Source organism: Malaya genurostris, chromosome 1 (genome assembly GCF_030247185.1).
Source record: "Malaya genurostris strain Urasoe2022 chromosome 1, Malgen_1.1, whole genome shotgun sequence".
In the NCBI taxonomy this organism is placed as follows: domain Eukaryota; kingdom Metazoa; phylum Arthropoda; class Insecta; order Diptera; family Culicidae; genus Malaya; species Malaya genurostris.
In genome coordinates, this window is record NC_080570.1 from 3,913,862 (window position 1) to 3,927,594 (window position 13,733).

General features: G+C 37.6%; 1 protein-coding gene across 10 annotated transcripts in view; it reads left to right on the plus strand.

Annotated features, from left to right (window-relative positions):
- Positions 1–13,733, plus strand: part of LOC131430090 (collagen alpha chain CG42342) — a 252,292-nt gene that overhangs the window by 206,132 nt on the left and 32,427 nt on the right. The gene's annotated exons all lie outside the window — the stretch shown is intronic.

Below are 13,733 nucleotides of genomic sequence, written 5' to 3' on the forward strand. Positions count from 1 at the left end.
GTGATTGAAATTGACTCGAGGTCGTCAATCGCCGTCGTCGTCGTCATGATTATCATCGTCGGTACACTGACAAAGTGGATGAAGACGATAAGAGGATCTTGTTGAAAATTTTTATTGCCCTATGAGTACTGTGTTATTATTATCATTATCCAGTACGGGATTGTATTTGATGGGTGTGTTGTTTTATCGGTACAGAGTCAACTTTTTCGATTCCATAATGTCTATGGTTGTCACCATTTGCTGATTAAATGTTGGCCCTAACATGGGTTCTTTCTTGATACTATAAATATTATTGATATCTGTTGATATGCGACGACTGGGAAAGATGGTACTAATTAATGAATGCAGGGTCGTTGCATGCCCCCTTTCCATATGAAGCTTGATGATCTTTTAACTGCCTTCATCAAGTGGACTGTGTAATAGGGTGCCAATATTTAGCGGTCATCACTAATTTCGTGAAGGTTTAAACATCTCAAAACAGTCCCTACGCAAAATTTGAACCATATCGGATGTGGGTAAGCACATTTTGTTCGATTTCGGAATCCTCAAAATTTTTATTTTGAAAAATTCAATTTCGGAAATCTAAAAAATTTTGAAAATTCCAGAGAGTCGATTTTTCGCAAAAAAAAATTTTCTGTATAACACCAAATCTCGACGTTTCATTTAAATACATGGCATTTTGCATCAACATTTGTTTTTCGATATCGGAAATCTAAAACTTTTTCCAAATCCCAGTCGAATTTCCTCAAGAAATTTATATTTTTATTTTCATGACTTTTCAAGCATTCTAAGACATTTAGCATAAGAATAAAATTTTCACTTTCAGAATTCTCAAACATTTTTCAAGTCCCAGAGTCAATATTTTTCTTTTTTTTTCCTCGAGATAACACAAAATCTCGACGTTTCATGTAATTCTAAGACATTTGGCATCAACACATTTTTTTCGATTTCGAAATACTCAAAATTTTCCATTTCCCATAATCGATATTTTTCAAAAATCTTTTTTTCGAGATAACACCAAATGAATCTACGAAAATCTACGAAATGCTTTTAGAAATTAAAAAATAAGTAAATCATGATTGATTTCCATCTGAAATATTAGTAAAGTTTCTAAGTAGTTTTATCAAATGATTCATTAGCGCCGAAAAAAAGTTACTCATTTCCACCAGAATTCTGTTGATTCTTCACATATGAGAAAAATGCTGAACAACTTTTATCTGTTTCGATTTTATTCCAACGCAATGTGGATTATGTCTATGGTTGTCACCATTTACTGATTAAATTGAGGTCATAACACGGGATTTTTTTCTCGATACTATAAACACACACTTGGTACTATCATTTATATCTTATTATACAGGGTCCGGCACTCGAAGTGTAACCAATTAAAAAGGCCATAAATTCAGTTTGGAAAATTACTTTTACTTAATTCAAAGTACAAAATGTGTAAAAATAATACAAAATTCAGAATCAATTCACTTTTGCTCGATATGACCAGCTTTTGTCTTGACTATGGCCTTGAGACGGTCAAAAAACGAATCGCCCGAATGTGACTTGCAGGTATTTTGGCCCACTCGCGGACAATAATTTTTTTCAGCGCCTCGAGACTGGTGTATCTTTTAGTTCGGACTTTGCTCTCCAAAATGGCCCAAAGAGAATAATCCATTGGATTCGCATCTGGTGAATTCGAGAGTCATTGTGTGGACATGATGAAGTTCGGAACGTTGTTTTTCAGCCATTCTTGGTTCACTCGAGCTTTGTGAGACGGTGCCGAGTCCTGCTGAAATGTCCATGGTCTGCCACCGAAATGTTTGTCTGCCCACGGCTTCAAAGCAACCTCCAGAATACTTTCCCGATAATATGTCGCATTTACCTTGACGCCAGGCTCGATGAAAACGATTTGAGAGCGCCCATCTGCGGTTACAGCGGCCCAAACCATTATCTGGTGTGGGTGCTGCCTCCTGGTGGCCAATCGATGACTCAAGTTCTCGTATGAACGGTCGGTCAAGTAAACCCTATCGTTTTGAGAGTTTACGAATTGCTCAATTGGAAAAATTTTCTCGTCAGAAAATACAATGTTCGGAAATTGACCGCTTTCGGCCAAACGAAGCAACTCCTTCGCTCTCTCAATTTTTTTTTTCGCGTTCACTTTTGGCAAAATGCTTTCTTGCGCTTGTAAACAATACAACTCCGAACTGTCATTTAGCAAATTTCTAGAGAGCTGATGCCCATACGTCAGCTGCGCGAGCGGTCTGAAGTTGGTTACACTTCGAGTGCCGGACCCTGTATTGCACTAATTAATTAATGTAGGGCCGTTGCATGCCCCCTTTCCATATAAAGCTTAATGCTATTTTAAGGACCTTCGTCAAGTAGACTGTGTAGTAGAATGATCTATATCCGCACCTCCCATCACCAATATCAACAAACTAAAACTAAACTTTTCAGGACATCCACAATTCTTTAAGCCTTGGTTTATTTTGTATAGAACTCAAAAAAAAATGCGACCCGAACATTCGAATAAAACATTAACCGATAATTTGGAAAAAGTTGTATAGTCCTACGTTAACTTTTCAAACAATCCTATAGGGCATTAGTCGGCAAACTTTTGAGTCGAAATTAAGCCAATAACCATGTTTTTTTTTACGGTAGACTGACCATTTTGACTCAAGACTAATTTTTTGATAAAAGGCCTGAACTTTTGCGTGAAAATTTTTTAAATCGTTATAATTATGAAAATGTTATTGGAAATCGATTGAGCACTTCAAAATAAATATATACTGAAAAAAAAAGTTGAACACTTCTTTAAGAGTTAAAATATTTACCGAAAAACTAAGGTCTCTCATAATAGTTGTACATAATTTTAGAACAACGGAATTTTCAGTTATTTTATTTATTTTCAAGAATTTGCATGTTCTAGTTGAAAAATAGCCAATCAATTACCAGAATATAATTTTACAGGGCAAAAGCAATGTGTTTATTCATTGTGCTTATTTCTTCTTATCGCTTTAGCTCAGAAATTGTTATTTGTACTAAAAAAAGATGTCGAAGAAGTAGTTCTAAAAATCTAATACTTCGGACACTATTTCCATAAATTACAGGCGGTTATATGTTTTATACAGGAGTACAGTTATTTTATCTGTAGACTTGTTGAAATGACGATATTTATTGAGAATCAGGCTCACAGTGAGTAAAATTATTGCTTTTTATGTGTAGAAACGTATTCTTGTTGTTTGTTTATTCATCAGGAACTTCAAGCTGGAAAATGCCTATAAAATATTTTAGTTGTAACTTTTTTACTTCTATGTTCACACCAATCAAATTAACTACTAATATGGGCTTTAAACTTAAGTTAAATAAAAAAAATAAGAGACGTCTAGATAATATGATTTTTTCGGTTCATTTTTTTATTCTCGAAAAGTGTTCGACGGATAAATAAGTTGTATTTATCAAGCATTTAATTGACGTATTCAGTAAGTATTGAAAAAATTAAAAAACGGGTTGGCGGTTCAATGCATAAGGTACAACTAGTTGTCGTATGTTCAAGTCCAGCCCTGGGAAGATTTTTAGAATATTGATTAGCGATCGTAATTGTGGAACTGACGAACGAACAGTGAGCGGCTTGAAAACGTACAAAAACTTTCGAATTCTATAAAACTTCTCAAGTAAGTAGTAAATGCCTTGACTTTGAACTAGTCGCCGCTTTCTGGAAATGCTATGTTTTTGAACTAGTCTAACAATGTCTTCCGATTTAACAGAGTAAGTTTGCATCGGAAGCTTCCCTGTTTGTTCTCAGGAATAAATGCAATGTTTTCGATTTCTTAAGAGTTTCTAAATCTAGAGGTAAAATAGATTCCAGTATTTTGCCACAGATGGCGTCGAATTTTCTTGTGCATTTTTGTCGATCTGTTATCTGTCAAGATGTTGGCATCACTGTATCGGTCCTTTTTCATTGTTTCCCCCTCTTCTAGAGGAAGATAAATTAGGGGCAATTGCAAAAGGTATTGCTTCTTTCTTAGATATGGAAAAAGTGAGGCCAACGCCTACCGTTTCTTCCTGCAAAATAATGGAACGGAATAAATAGTTGCGAGTGTTGTGGTCATTTTAAGGAAAGGAGCTCTTCGAAAGTGCATTGTTATTAGAAAAATTGGGATAAGAAGCTTTTCTGCATGACGATTTGTGCTACATAAAGACAATTTTAATACAGTACCTAGAAACGAAAAGTCTTTGTACCTGGATTGAAAAGTAGGATACAAAAGGTTGGAAATCGGATGCCGCACGAAGTGATACCGGAAAATATCGAACAACGCCGTGGAATGACCGCGAGGAGTTCCTCAAGTGACGTTTTTGCATTGTATTGCCTCTAGTGACGAAAGATGAATTTATTAGAGGTTCCTAAATTGATGTGGTGAAATGACAAAGGTATCGTATACGATGTAACTGCTACCGAGTGATCAAACCTATGAACGACCATTGTATCGAAGTCAATCAATTCGTTTGGGTATTGAAAGAAAGATGAACATAATGTGAACACAGGCAAAAGTTTCTAGATTTCCATCACGACAACGTTCGGCCACATGTTGCAGCTTCGGATGGGATATTCTTCAGCAGAGCGATTCAATTTTAATTGGACGGTTGATTTTTTCCATATTTGAATTTGGCACCTGAATTTTAGAATCCTGATGCTCAGATTGGTTCCATGAATTCATTCATAGACCGGAAAAATGCAATTAAAATGTAACAGATAATAAAACTCAGATGCAGTCAACCAACATTTTTTTGGAGAAAAGTACTGAATGATGTTTGATGAATGAATATACCGGATGTCTGATAAAACAAGCAATTTAAGAGAAAATTATATTTATCATGCATACAAACTACTAGGTGTGCCATTTTTGGATGATCAAATCACTAACAAATGTCATTTTTTTTATTTTACAACACATAAAATATTATGAAAACGATCAATTTTTATGAAACATGCAGCCATTTCTTCAATTTTAGATCAATTTCGTTAAAATCCTTTGTCAGTTTCTCGACAACATAAACAGAAAAAAGGGTTTGCTTTACTTTTTGTGTTTTAGATAACTGAATCGAACGGAATCATTCCCACAATTTCGCTATTCCTGGTAAAAGTCTGTAGATTTGCATCACGATAACGCTCGGTGACATGTTGTAGCTAGTTATTCGACCTTAAATTGAACGGGACATTCTTCAACCGAGCGATTCCATACTATTGATCCAGTTCGAAGATCAAATGGCTGACACTTCCGGTTCCGGAGATGTAGTGGTATAAGTGACATAAGCGACAAAACGCGTTGTTTTTTTTTCTTCAGTTTTCCAGAGATGGTTTAACCGATTTCAACCAGCATAGGCTCGTTTGAAAGCTACTATTGAATTGTGGATGAAGTTCGAAAATCACGTCTGGTTCTGAAGATATAATAGTATAAGTGACATAACCGACTAACCGAACATTGTTCATCCCCGCTGAATTTTTTCGCAGATGACTCAACGAATTTCGATAAACTTATATGAAAGCTAACAATGTCTATCACATTTGGAAGGGTTATGGCGAATAGTTTCGGTTCGATGACATAACCGACAAATCCCAGTTTTTTTTTCAATGCAACACAATTTCTCGGATATGAAAAAATCAATTTCGAAAGACAGACTCGTTTGAAACCTATTATTAGGTTATTTAATAAACTCACAACACTAACGGCCGAGGATAGCATCTTACAAATGTTTTAATTAGACTTTTTGACCGGCAAGAGAATGGCATTATCGCACTACTAGGTGGTTTAAGAAGGATTTTTTTCTCCTTAAACCAGTTGCCCCCATCAACAGCAATATTCAATTTCGCTAACAGCAAAAGTCGTTCTTCAGTAAAACAGTACCTAAAATGTGTAACAATTTATCAAAATGAAACAAACATCAAAGTTTCTGGCAACGAAAAATAGAAACGCTCCTATCCGCCTGTTCAGCGTGAAACCGTAAGCACAGCCTACTGAGAAATTTTTTTTTCGATTCGCCGAACTGCCGAATAGGTCATTTCCAACACCTGATGCCATATTGATAGAACTACGTGACACGAAACTTGTACCCCGGATACAGTTTCTGCCGTACAAATTGCGCAACAACAACAACAATAACAACAACGCACACATGCGACCCTTCGGAACGCCAAATCTATCGGATGAAAATATTATTATCGATGCTGAATTTTGCTGTCCTCCCCTTCCAGTCATGCTGTTGTGACCGCCTAACCTTTTTGAGTACGTGTGTGCCGAGAATCGTTTTGCCACCACCACCATCATCATCATCATCGTGCATGCGACCCTTGTGAGCAATGTTGCGTCACTATCCATGAATGTTCGGATGTTCAGTTCACTTCCTGTTTGATGTTACCAGATGGGATTGTTAAAACGGATTCCTTCGGTGCAAACTTCAAGGCGTAACGAAGGGAAAAAAGTGCTCTGAGTCAGCCTATTTCTTCTTAGTGAGAGAGTGGGGTAAGGCGCAGAACAACTGGCAACACTGTGGGACAACGTGGAGTGGCGCTTACATCGTTTGAATTTCAACGACTCTCGGCGAAGGAACGAGAAATATTTCATGTCACCACGTGGATGTGACCGTGGGTACGTGTGTCTGTGCGCTGTGTGTGTGTGTGCGCGCAACTCGATGAGAAATTTATGAAAATATAATGTGCATTCCGCAGTGGCGAAAATGGAACAACTTTGGAGAGCTTGCTTCTGCTACTACCCACCAGACGAGACCTCCCGCAGCCGGTCGCTTTATAGATGTTATCAAAATTTATGGACCAAACGGTGAAAATTTGCACTGATTCGGTTAGGATCATCCGAGGATAGCAAAGGAAAAAAAACCAAAGACTTGGCAAAGACGACCGCCAAACAGAACTCCCATCGCTAGTAGCATCAGCTGCTGGCAGAAGTTCTCTTTTAAATGTGGCTCATGTGGGCGAACAAGTGTGTGTGTGTATGTGTGTGAAAGTGTGACTACTATCTCGAAGTGCTGTCCCCGTTGGTTTTTCATCCTGACCTACTTCGATTCCATCCGCACTGGTTTTAGTCCAGTCCAGAGCAGTGGTGAGCTGATATGCTTTAAAACTTTTTCAGGAACGAAAAAATCCGAAGACAGAAGTACGAATTTTGCAATCGCAGCAAGCCATTGCTGAAAACCTAAATATATTGGAGTTTAATTTTTAAGTTCAAACTAGCGACGGACGACTGGACGGTTGGATGTGGTGACAGTGGTGAGAAGGACAACAGTTGAACAGCAGATGAAATAAACTGCCCTTTCTTCATATGCACTTTGGTTCTCTCTCTCCGTTACCCTCACTATCAGCAGATGGCACATGTGTACTTTTGGTCCTAGGCTGAATTAACCCTATTTGCTAAGTCTTTCTGGTAAAGAATCGACGTAAAAAAGCGAAAACAGCTTAAGAAGCGTTTCTGTTCAGTTTATGACTGGTTGAGAATTTTTTTTTTTTTTTTTCATAAATACGTTTATTTCTTAAGGCAGTTTACATAAGTTTTTCTTCGCCGTAGCATCACTTTTACATAATATTCTTATCCTAATTTAATTCTAACATAATCACAACGTTTTGCATTTATTAAAACATATTCTCTTATTACTTAAATATCATCTTAGGTAACTCGTCATTAATTATGAAATCTACTCGGAAATATTATTTGAACCAAACGATTAACTTCTATAAATTATAAAATAAGCTGTTATTTTCAGACATTTTGTTAATAATTTCATAAACCGTTTCGAGTTTGTTTGTATCATTACATTATTTTTATTCTAATTTAGCTATTGGTTGAACTCATGGACGCAGCTGGGATCAGAACTAAGTCTTGAAAGGGGCCTTTATTAAATTGAAACTCCAGTTTTCTTTATGAAATGATAAATAAGATTCATGTATGAAAGGTCACGACAAGCAAGAATGTCTCGAACTGGGATATTGGATAGTCTACCTTGGGTACGCAAAGAATTTATTAGTTGAGATCTGACATCACGATACTCCCCGCATGTCCAAACGACATGATCAATATCTCGATAACCTTCGCCACAAGCACAATGATTAGTCTCAGAGAGCCCAATTCGAAGGAGATGTGCATCTAACGTGTAGTGATTGGACATGAGTCTAGACATCACACGAATGAAATCTCTACTCACATCCAGTCCCCTGAACCATGCCTTTGTCGATATTTTCGGAATAATTGAGTGCATCCACCGACCCAGATCATCTTTATCCCAAGAAGCTTGCCAGCTGGCAAGTGTTCTTTGGCGAGACGAGCTATAGAATTCGTTGAAAGCAATTGGTCTCTCATAAATTTCACCCTCAATAGCACCACGTTTGGCTAAAATATCGGCTCTTTCATTGCCAGGAATGGAGCAATGAGCCGGGACCCAGACTATAGTGATTAGATAATTATTGTTCAATATATCGTTCAGGCACTGTTTTATTTTGCCCAGGAAAAACGGTTCAGTCTTGCCAGTCATGTTTGAGCGAATGGCTTCAATTGCACTCAGACTATCTGTGAAGAGGAAATAATGGTTTGGAATTAATGTGACGATTACACTCAAACTATATTGAACTGCTGCTAGCTCTGCTATATAAACAGATGCAGGTTCTTGAAGCCTAAATGAGGCCGAAACATTATTGTTGAACATACCAAACCCTGTCGCTTCTTCAATTCGCGATCCGTCCGTGTAAAACATTTTCTCAGAGTCAATATGCCTGAACTTACTTGAAAATATTTTTGGGATTTCCGTCGAACGTAGATGATCCGGGATTCCACGCACTTCGCGCTGCATGGATGTATCGAAAAATAAAGTTGAGTCAGGGACATTTAGGAGGCTGACACGGATAGGAATATATCTTGAAGGGTTGATTTCCTGTGACATATGGTTAAAATATACTGTCATGAATTTTGTTTGAGATCGAAGCTCGACTAGTCGTTCGAAATTATTAATTACCATGGGATTCAGCACCTCACATCTTATTAGCAGGCGTGATGAAAGCTCCCAAAATCGATCTTTTAATGGAAGAACTCCCGCCAGAACTTCAAGACTCATTGTATGTGTCGAATGCATGCACCCTAAAGCAATTCGCAAACAACGATACTGAATTCGCTCCAGTTTGATAATATGAGAGTTTGCAGCGGAACGAAAGCAAACGCATCCATATTCCATCACTGAAAGTATCGTTGTCTGATACAATTTTATTAGATCTTCCGGATGAGCACCCCACCAAGATCCTGTTATTGTTCGAAGAAAATTTACTCTTTGTTGGCATTTTGTTATCAGAAACCTAATGTGTCCTCCCCACGTGCATTTGGAATCGAACCACACCCCGAGGTATTTAAAAGTTAAAACCTGTTGGATCATTCTTCCCATCATATGGAGCTGAAGCTGCGCGGGATCATGCTTTCTTGAAAAGACGACTAACTCTGTTTTCTCCGCAGAGAATTCGATACCAAGATGAACAGCCCAATCGGACAAGTTATCTAAGGTATCTTGCAATGGTTTATGCAGATCAATAGCTTTGGGTCCAGTAACTGAAACCACGCCATCATCTGCCAATTGTCTTAGTGTACATGGGGTTACTAGACAGCTGTCAATGTCATTTACGTAAAAATTATAGAGGAGCGGGCTGAGGCATGAGCCTTGCGGGAGACCCATGTAACTATTTCTGAGTGTTGCCAAATCGCCATGTGAAAAATGCATGTGTTTCTCTGACAAAAGGTTGTGCAAATAATTATTTATAACCGCTGGGAGTCCATTTTGGTGAAGCTTGTCTGAAAGAACATCAATGGAAACTGAATCAAATGCTCCTTTAATGTCTAAAAATACAGATGCCATTTGTTGCTTTTGAGCGAAGGCAATTTGGATGTCAGACGAAAGTAATGCAAGGCAATCATTCGTCCCTTTATTTCTACGGAAGCCAAACTGAGTATCTGACAACAAACCGTTCGTCTCGACCCAAGTGTCGAGACGTCGTAGAATAATTTTTTCGAACAATTTTCTGATGCAGGACAACATCGCAATGGGTCTATATGAGTTGTGATTGGAAGCTGGTTTCCCCGGTTTTTGAATGGCGATAACCTTCACTTGTCTCCAGTCAGGTGGAACAATATTTTGCTCAAGAAACTTGTTGAACAATTCCAACAAACGTCTTTTTGCGAGGTTGGGCAGATTCTTCACCAAGTTGAATTTAATTCTGTCCAACCCTGGAGCGTTATTGTTACAAGACAAGAGTGCTATAGAAAATTCCATCATTGAAAATGGGTTATTAATAAAACCATTATTTGGAGGAGATTCCCGTATAATGCTCTGCGTAGGAACAGAATCTGGGCAAACTTTCCTAGCAAAGTCAAATATCCATCGGTTCGAGTATTCATCACTCTCATTGCCCACGTTACGATTCCTCATTCGTCTGGCCGTGTTCCAAAGAGTGCTCATTGAGGTATCTCTTGACAAACCTTCGACAAAATGTCTCCAATAGCTACATTTTTTGGCTCGAAGTATGCTCTTGTACTTGGTTTCTAAAACCATAAGTTTTTCAAAATTCTGAGGAGTTCCTCCTCCCCGTTTTAGAAACGTCTTGCAAGCATTTTGTTTTGCGAGTTTAGCCTCTGAGCACTCTTTGTCCCACCAGGGGTTGGGAGGTCTTCTGTTAGTCGTTGGCCCAGGAAAGCGTTTAGTTTGGGATTGTTCTGCTGCCTCCAGAATCGAACAAACGAGGAAGTCATATTCTTCAAGTGGAGGGAGCTCTTCCATTGAATTCAAAATACTAGAGATACTACTTTGGTATTTAATCCAGTCGATATTTTTTGTCAAATCATATGGAATACTAGCTGAAGTAGCAATGCAATTGCTACTGCTAATTGAGATGATGATTGGTAAATGATCGCTACCGTGTAAATCAGGCAGTATTTTCCAGGTGCAATCTAGTCGAATTGATGTTGAGCAAAGAGATAGATCTAATGCACTTGGGCGTGCCGGAGGTCTTGGGATCCGTGTCATGCTACCCATATTTAATACCGTCATGCTAAAATTGTCACAAATGTTTTGTATTAAAGATGATCTGCTATCATTGTAAACGGAACCCCACATAATACCGTGCGAATTTAAATCCCCCAGAATCAATCGTGGTGCAGGAAGGGCTTCAACCATTTCATTAAGCTGTTGCTGTCCAACTTGTGCTTTTGGAGGAATATAAACCGAAGCTATGCAAATATCTTTGCCTTTAATGTTTATTTGGCAAGCAACAACTTCTATACTAGAAGTTGAAGGGATGTTTAATCTATAAAAGGAATAGCATTTCTTAATTCCCAAAAGCACTCCACCATACGGAGAGTCTCTATCGAGACGTATAATGTTAAAATCATTAAAATTTAAAGCTATGTTTGAAGTAAGCCATGTTTCGCATAAAGCAAATACATCACATTTTTGACTATGCAATAATATTTTAAATGAATCAAGTTTTGGCATGATGCTTCGACAATTCCACTGCAGGACAGTGATTGTATCATTTGCGACGGGTGATAAATTATCCATCAAAAGATACAAAACCTGAGACAATTGGCCATTGAGCTGATAACTGCTTCAAAAAGGTTCTAGCTATTGGAAGGAATGCCATTATGAGGGTCTTTAAGGGTTCAGATATATTGAATGCTGAGAAAATCCATTCAACAATTTCCGAAAACTTCAGTAATCCTGTTGGTGGCTGTGAAATGGAGCCCACTGGATTATTATCTTTTTCTGTACTAGATCCTGGATTGGTTTGTGAATTTGACAAACCAGGAGGCACAGTCTTTGGTTTTGACTTTTTTTGTTTAACACGGGGATCTTTTTTTGAAGATGAAATTTTAGGTGTCTTTTTTGGTAATTTGGAGGAAGACTTCTTTCTCTTAACTGACCCTTGGGTAGTGATAAACGAATTACCTTCACTATTTTCGTCAGAGTCAGAGTCCTCTGGTTCCTCTAGATTTGAAAACCCGTTTTCGGTTTTCAAAGGGGGGACATCAATGACCGTTTTAAGCATTTCTGCATATGTGCGCTTAGACCGTGCTTTTAAAGAAAGCTTAATTTTGTCTTTGTGCACTTTAAATGCAGTGCATACTGAAATATCATCATGAGGACTATTCCCACAATAAATACATTTTTCAATTTCCTTGTTGCAATCATTATCTTTATGAGGCCCTTCACACTTAATACATTTTGGTTTATTACTACAGTAAGTAGCTGTGTGGCCGAATTTTTTGCAGTTCGTACAATTCATTACATTTGGAACAAAAAGCCGAACAGGGAGGCGAATTTTATCGACATAGACATGGGACGGCAACGCAGACCCGGCAAATGTTACTCGAAACGAGTCTGATGGGCGAGGTTGAGAAATTGTCGTTTTTTGGTTTCAATTGTATTTTGACGTAGGACTACGTCTTTGTTTTCTGTATTGAGGTGCGAATTCCAACCACGGAAAAAAAAACCGTGCCAACAGTGATCAGATTTTGAACATCTGCAGCTCAACCAATTTTTAAACAGATTTCGATATACTTGACAATAGTTCTGTGAAATATTTCTAGGCAGGTTGAGCTGTAGATGTTCTACACTTGACCACTGTTTGTACGGTTTTATTTTCCGATCGATTCAAAAGCTCAATTTCACTCTTCTTAGTAGGACAACAATAAAAACGTGATTTCCGAAATATAGTCCCTTCAGCAAAGTCAATCAGAGTGATGGGCGCCATCTTCTGAAGATGTTATTTATGTAAATCCTCCAAAAAGGAAGAGTGTTTTCAATAAAATTATGTAGAATTGAGTAGAATGTAATTACAAACAAATTGGTAAAGGGTACCCTACCCGTAACTCCAGTAGGGGTTTCACCTACACCTTTTGCAGTTTTTAAAACCTTAACAAGTTATTCTGTGTTGAAAAATACACGAAGAATTGCATTATTTCAATAAATTGAAGTGATAGAAACATTATGTCTTAAGGAAAGTTAGGTAGCTTTGAAAAGTAAACAACTTTGTAGAACGTAAAAAAAAATATAATTAAAAAAACGTTACTTTTCTTTTAAAAACTGATTTAAGTAACCCATTTCTGAAAATACCTTTTATCATTTTTTTTCCTTGAGCTACGATTATTTTGCAAATATGTTTGAAATTCCATTCTACCCAATTTTGTTCAAGAGCTCTGGTATTGACTCCGAGCCAAAATGATATTTGTATCTCACTTTTAGGGAGAATAATTACGACAAACCGAATATTCAAACGATGGCGCTCATCATTCTGAGCAACTTTGCTGAAGGTACTATAACTCCAAAATCGCGCTTTTATGGTGTTATTAATTAAAAGCGTTAAATTCGGCTTTAGAACCATTGTGTTCTGTATAGAAAACAGAAATAGTTTGTCTAAATTTTGAGAATAGTCAATGGCGTCTCGTGGCAAAATTTACGGGTTGTGCACTGATTACATCAGATGTGGAAGTTCCTTGTAAGTGAAAGTGAAATTGATATTCGCTTGTGTTTTTCAATACCATCAAATGTCGATATACCTACTTATGAGTGGGATTTTTTTTTATCAAACTCATTTCGTATCATCTATACAATAGAAAAGACCCACTCGCTACACGTCGAACAAATCTGCTAATAATGTCATCAATAAAACCGCTTCGACGTTGCAACTGAGACAGCTAACGATATCA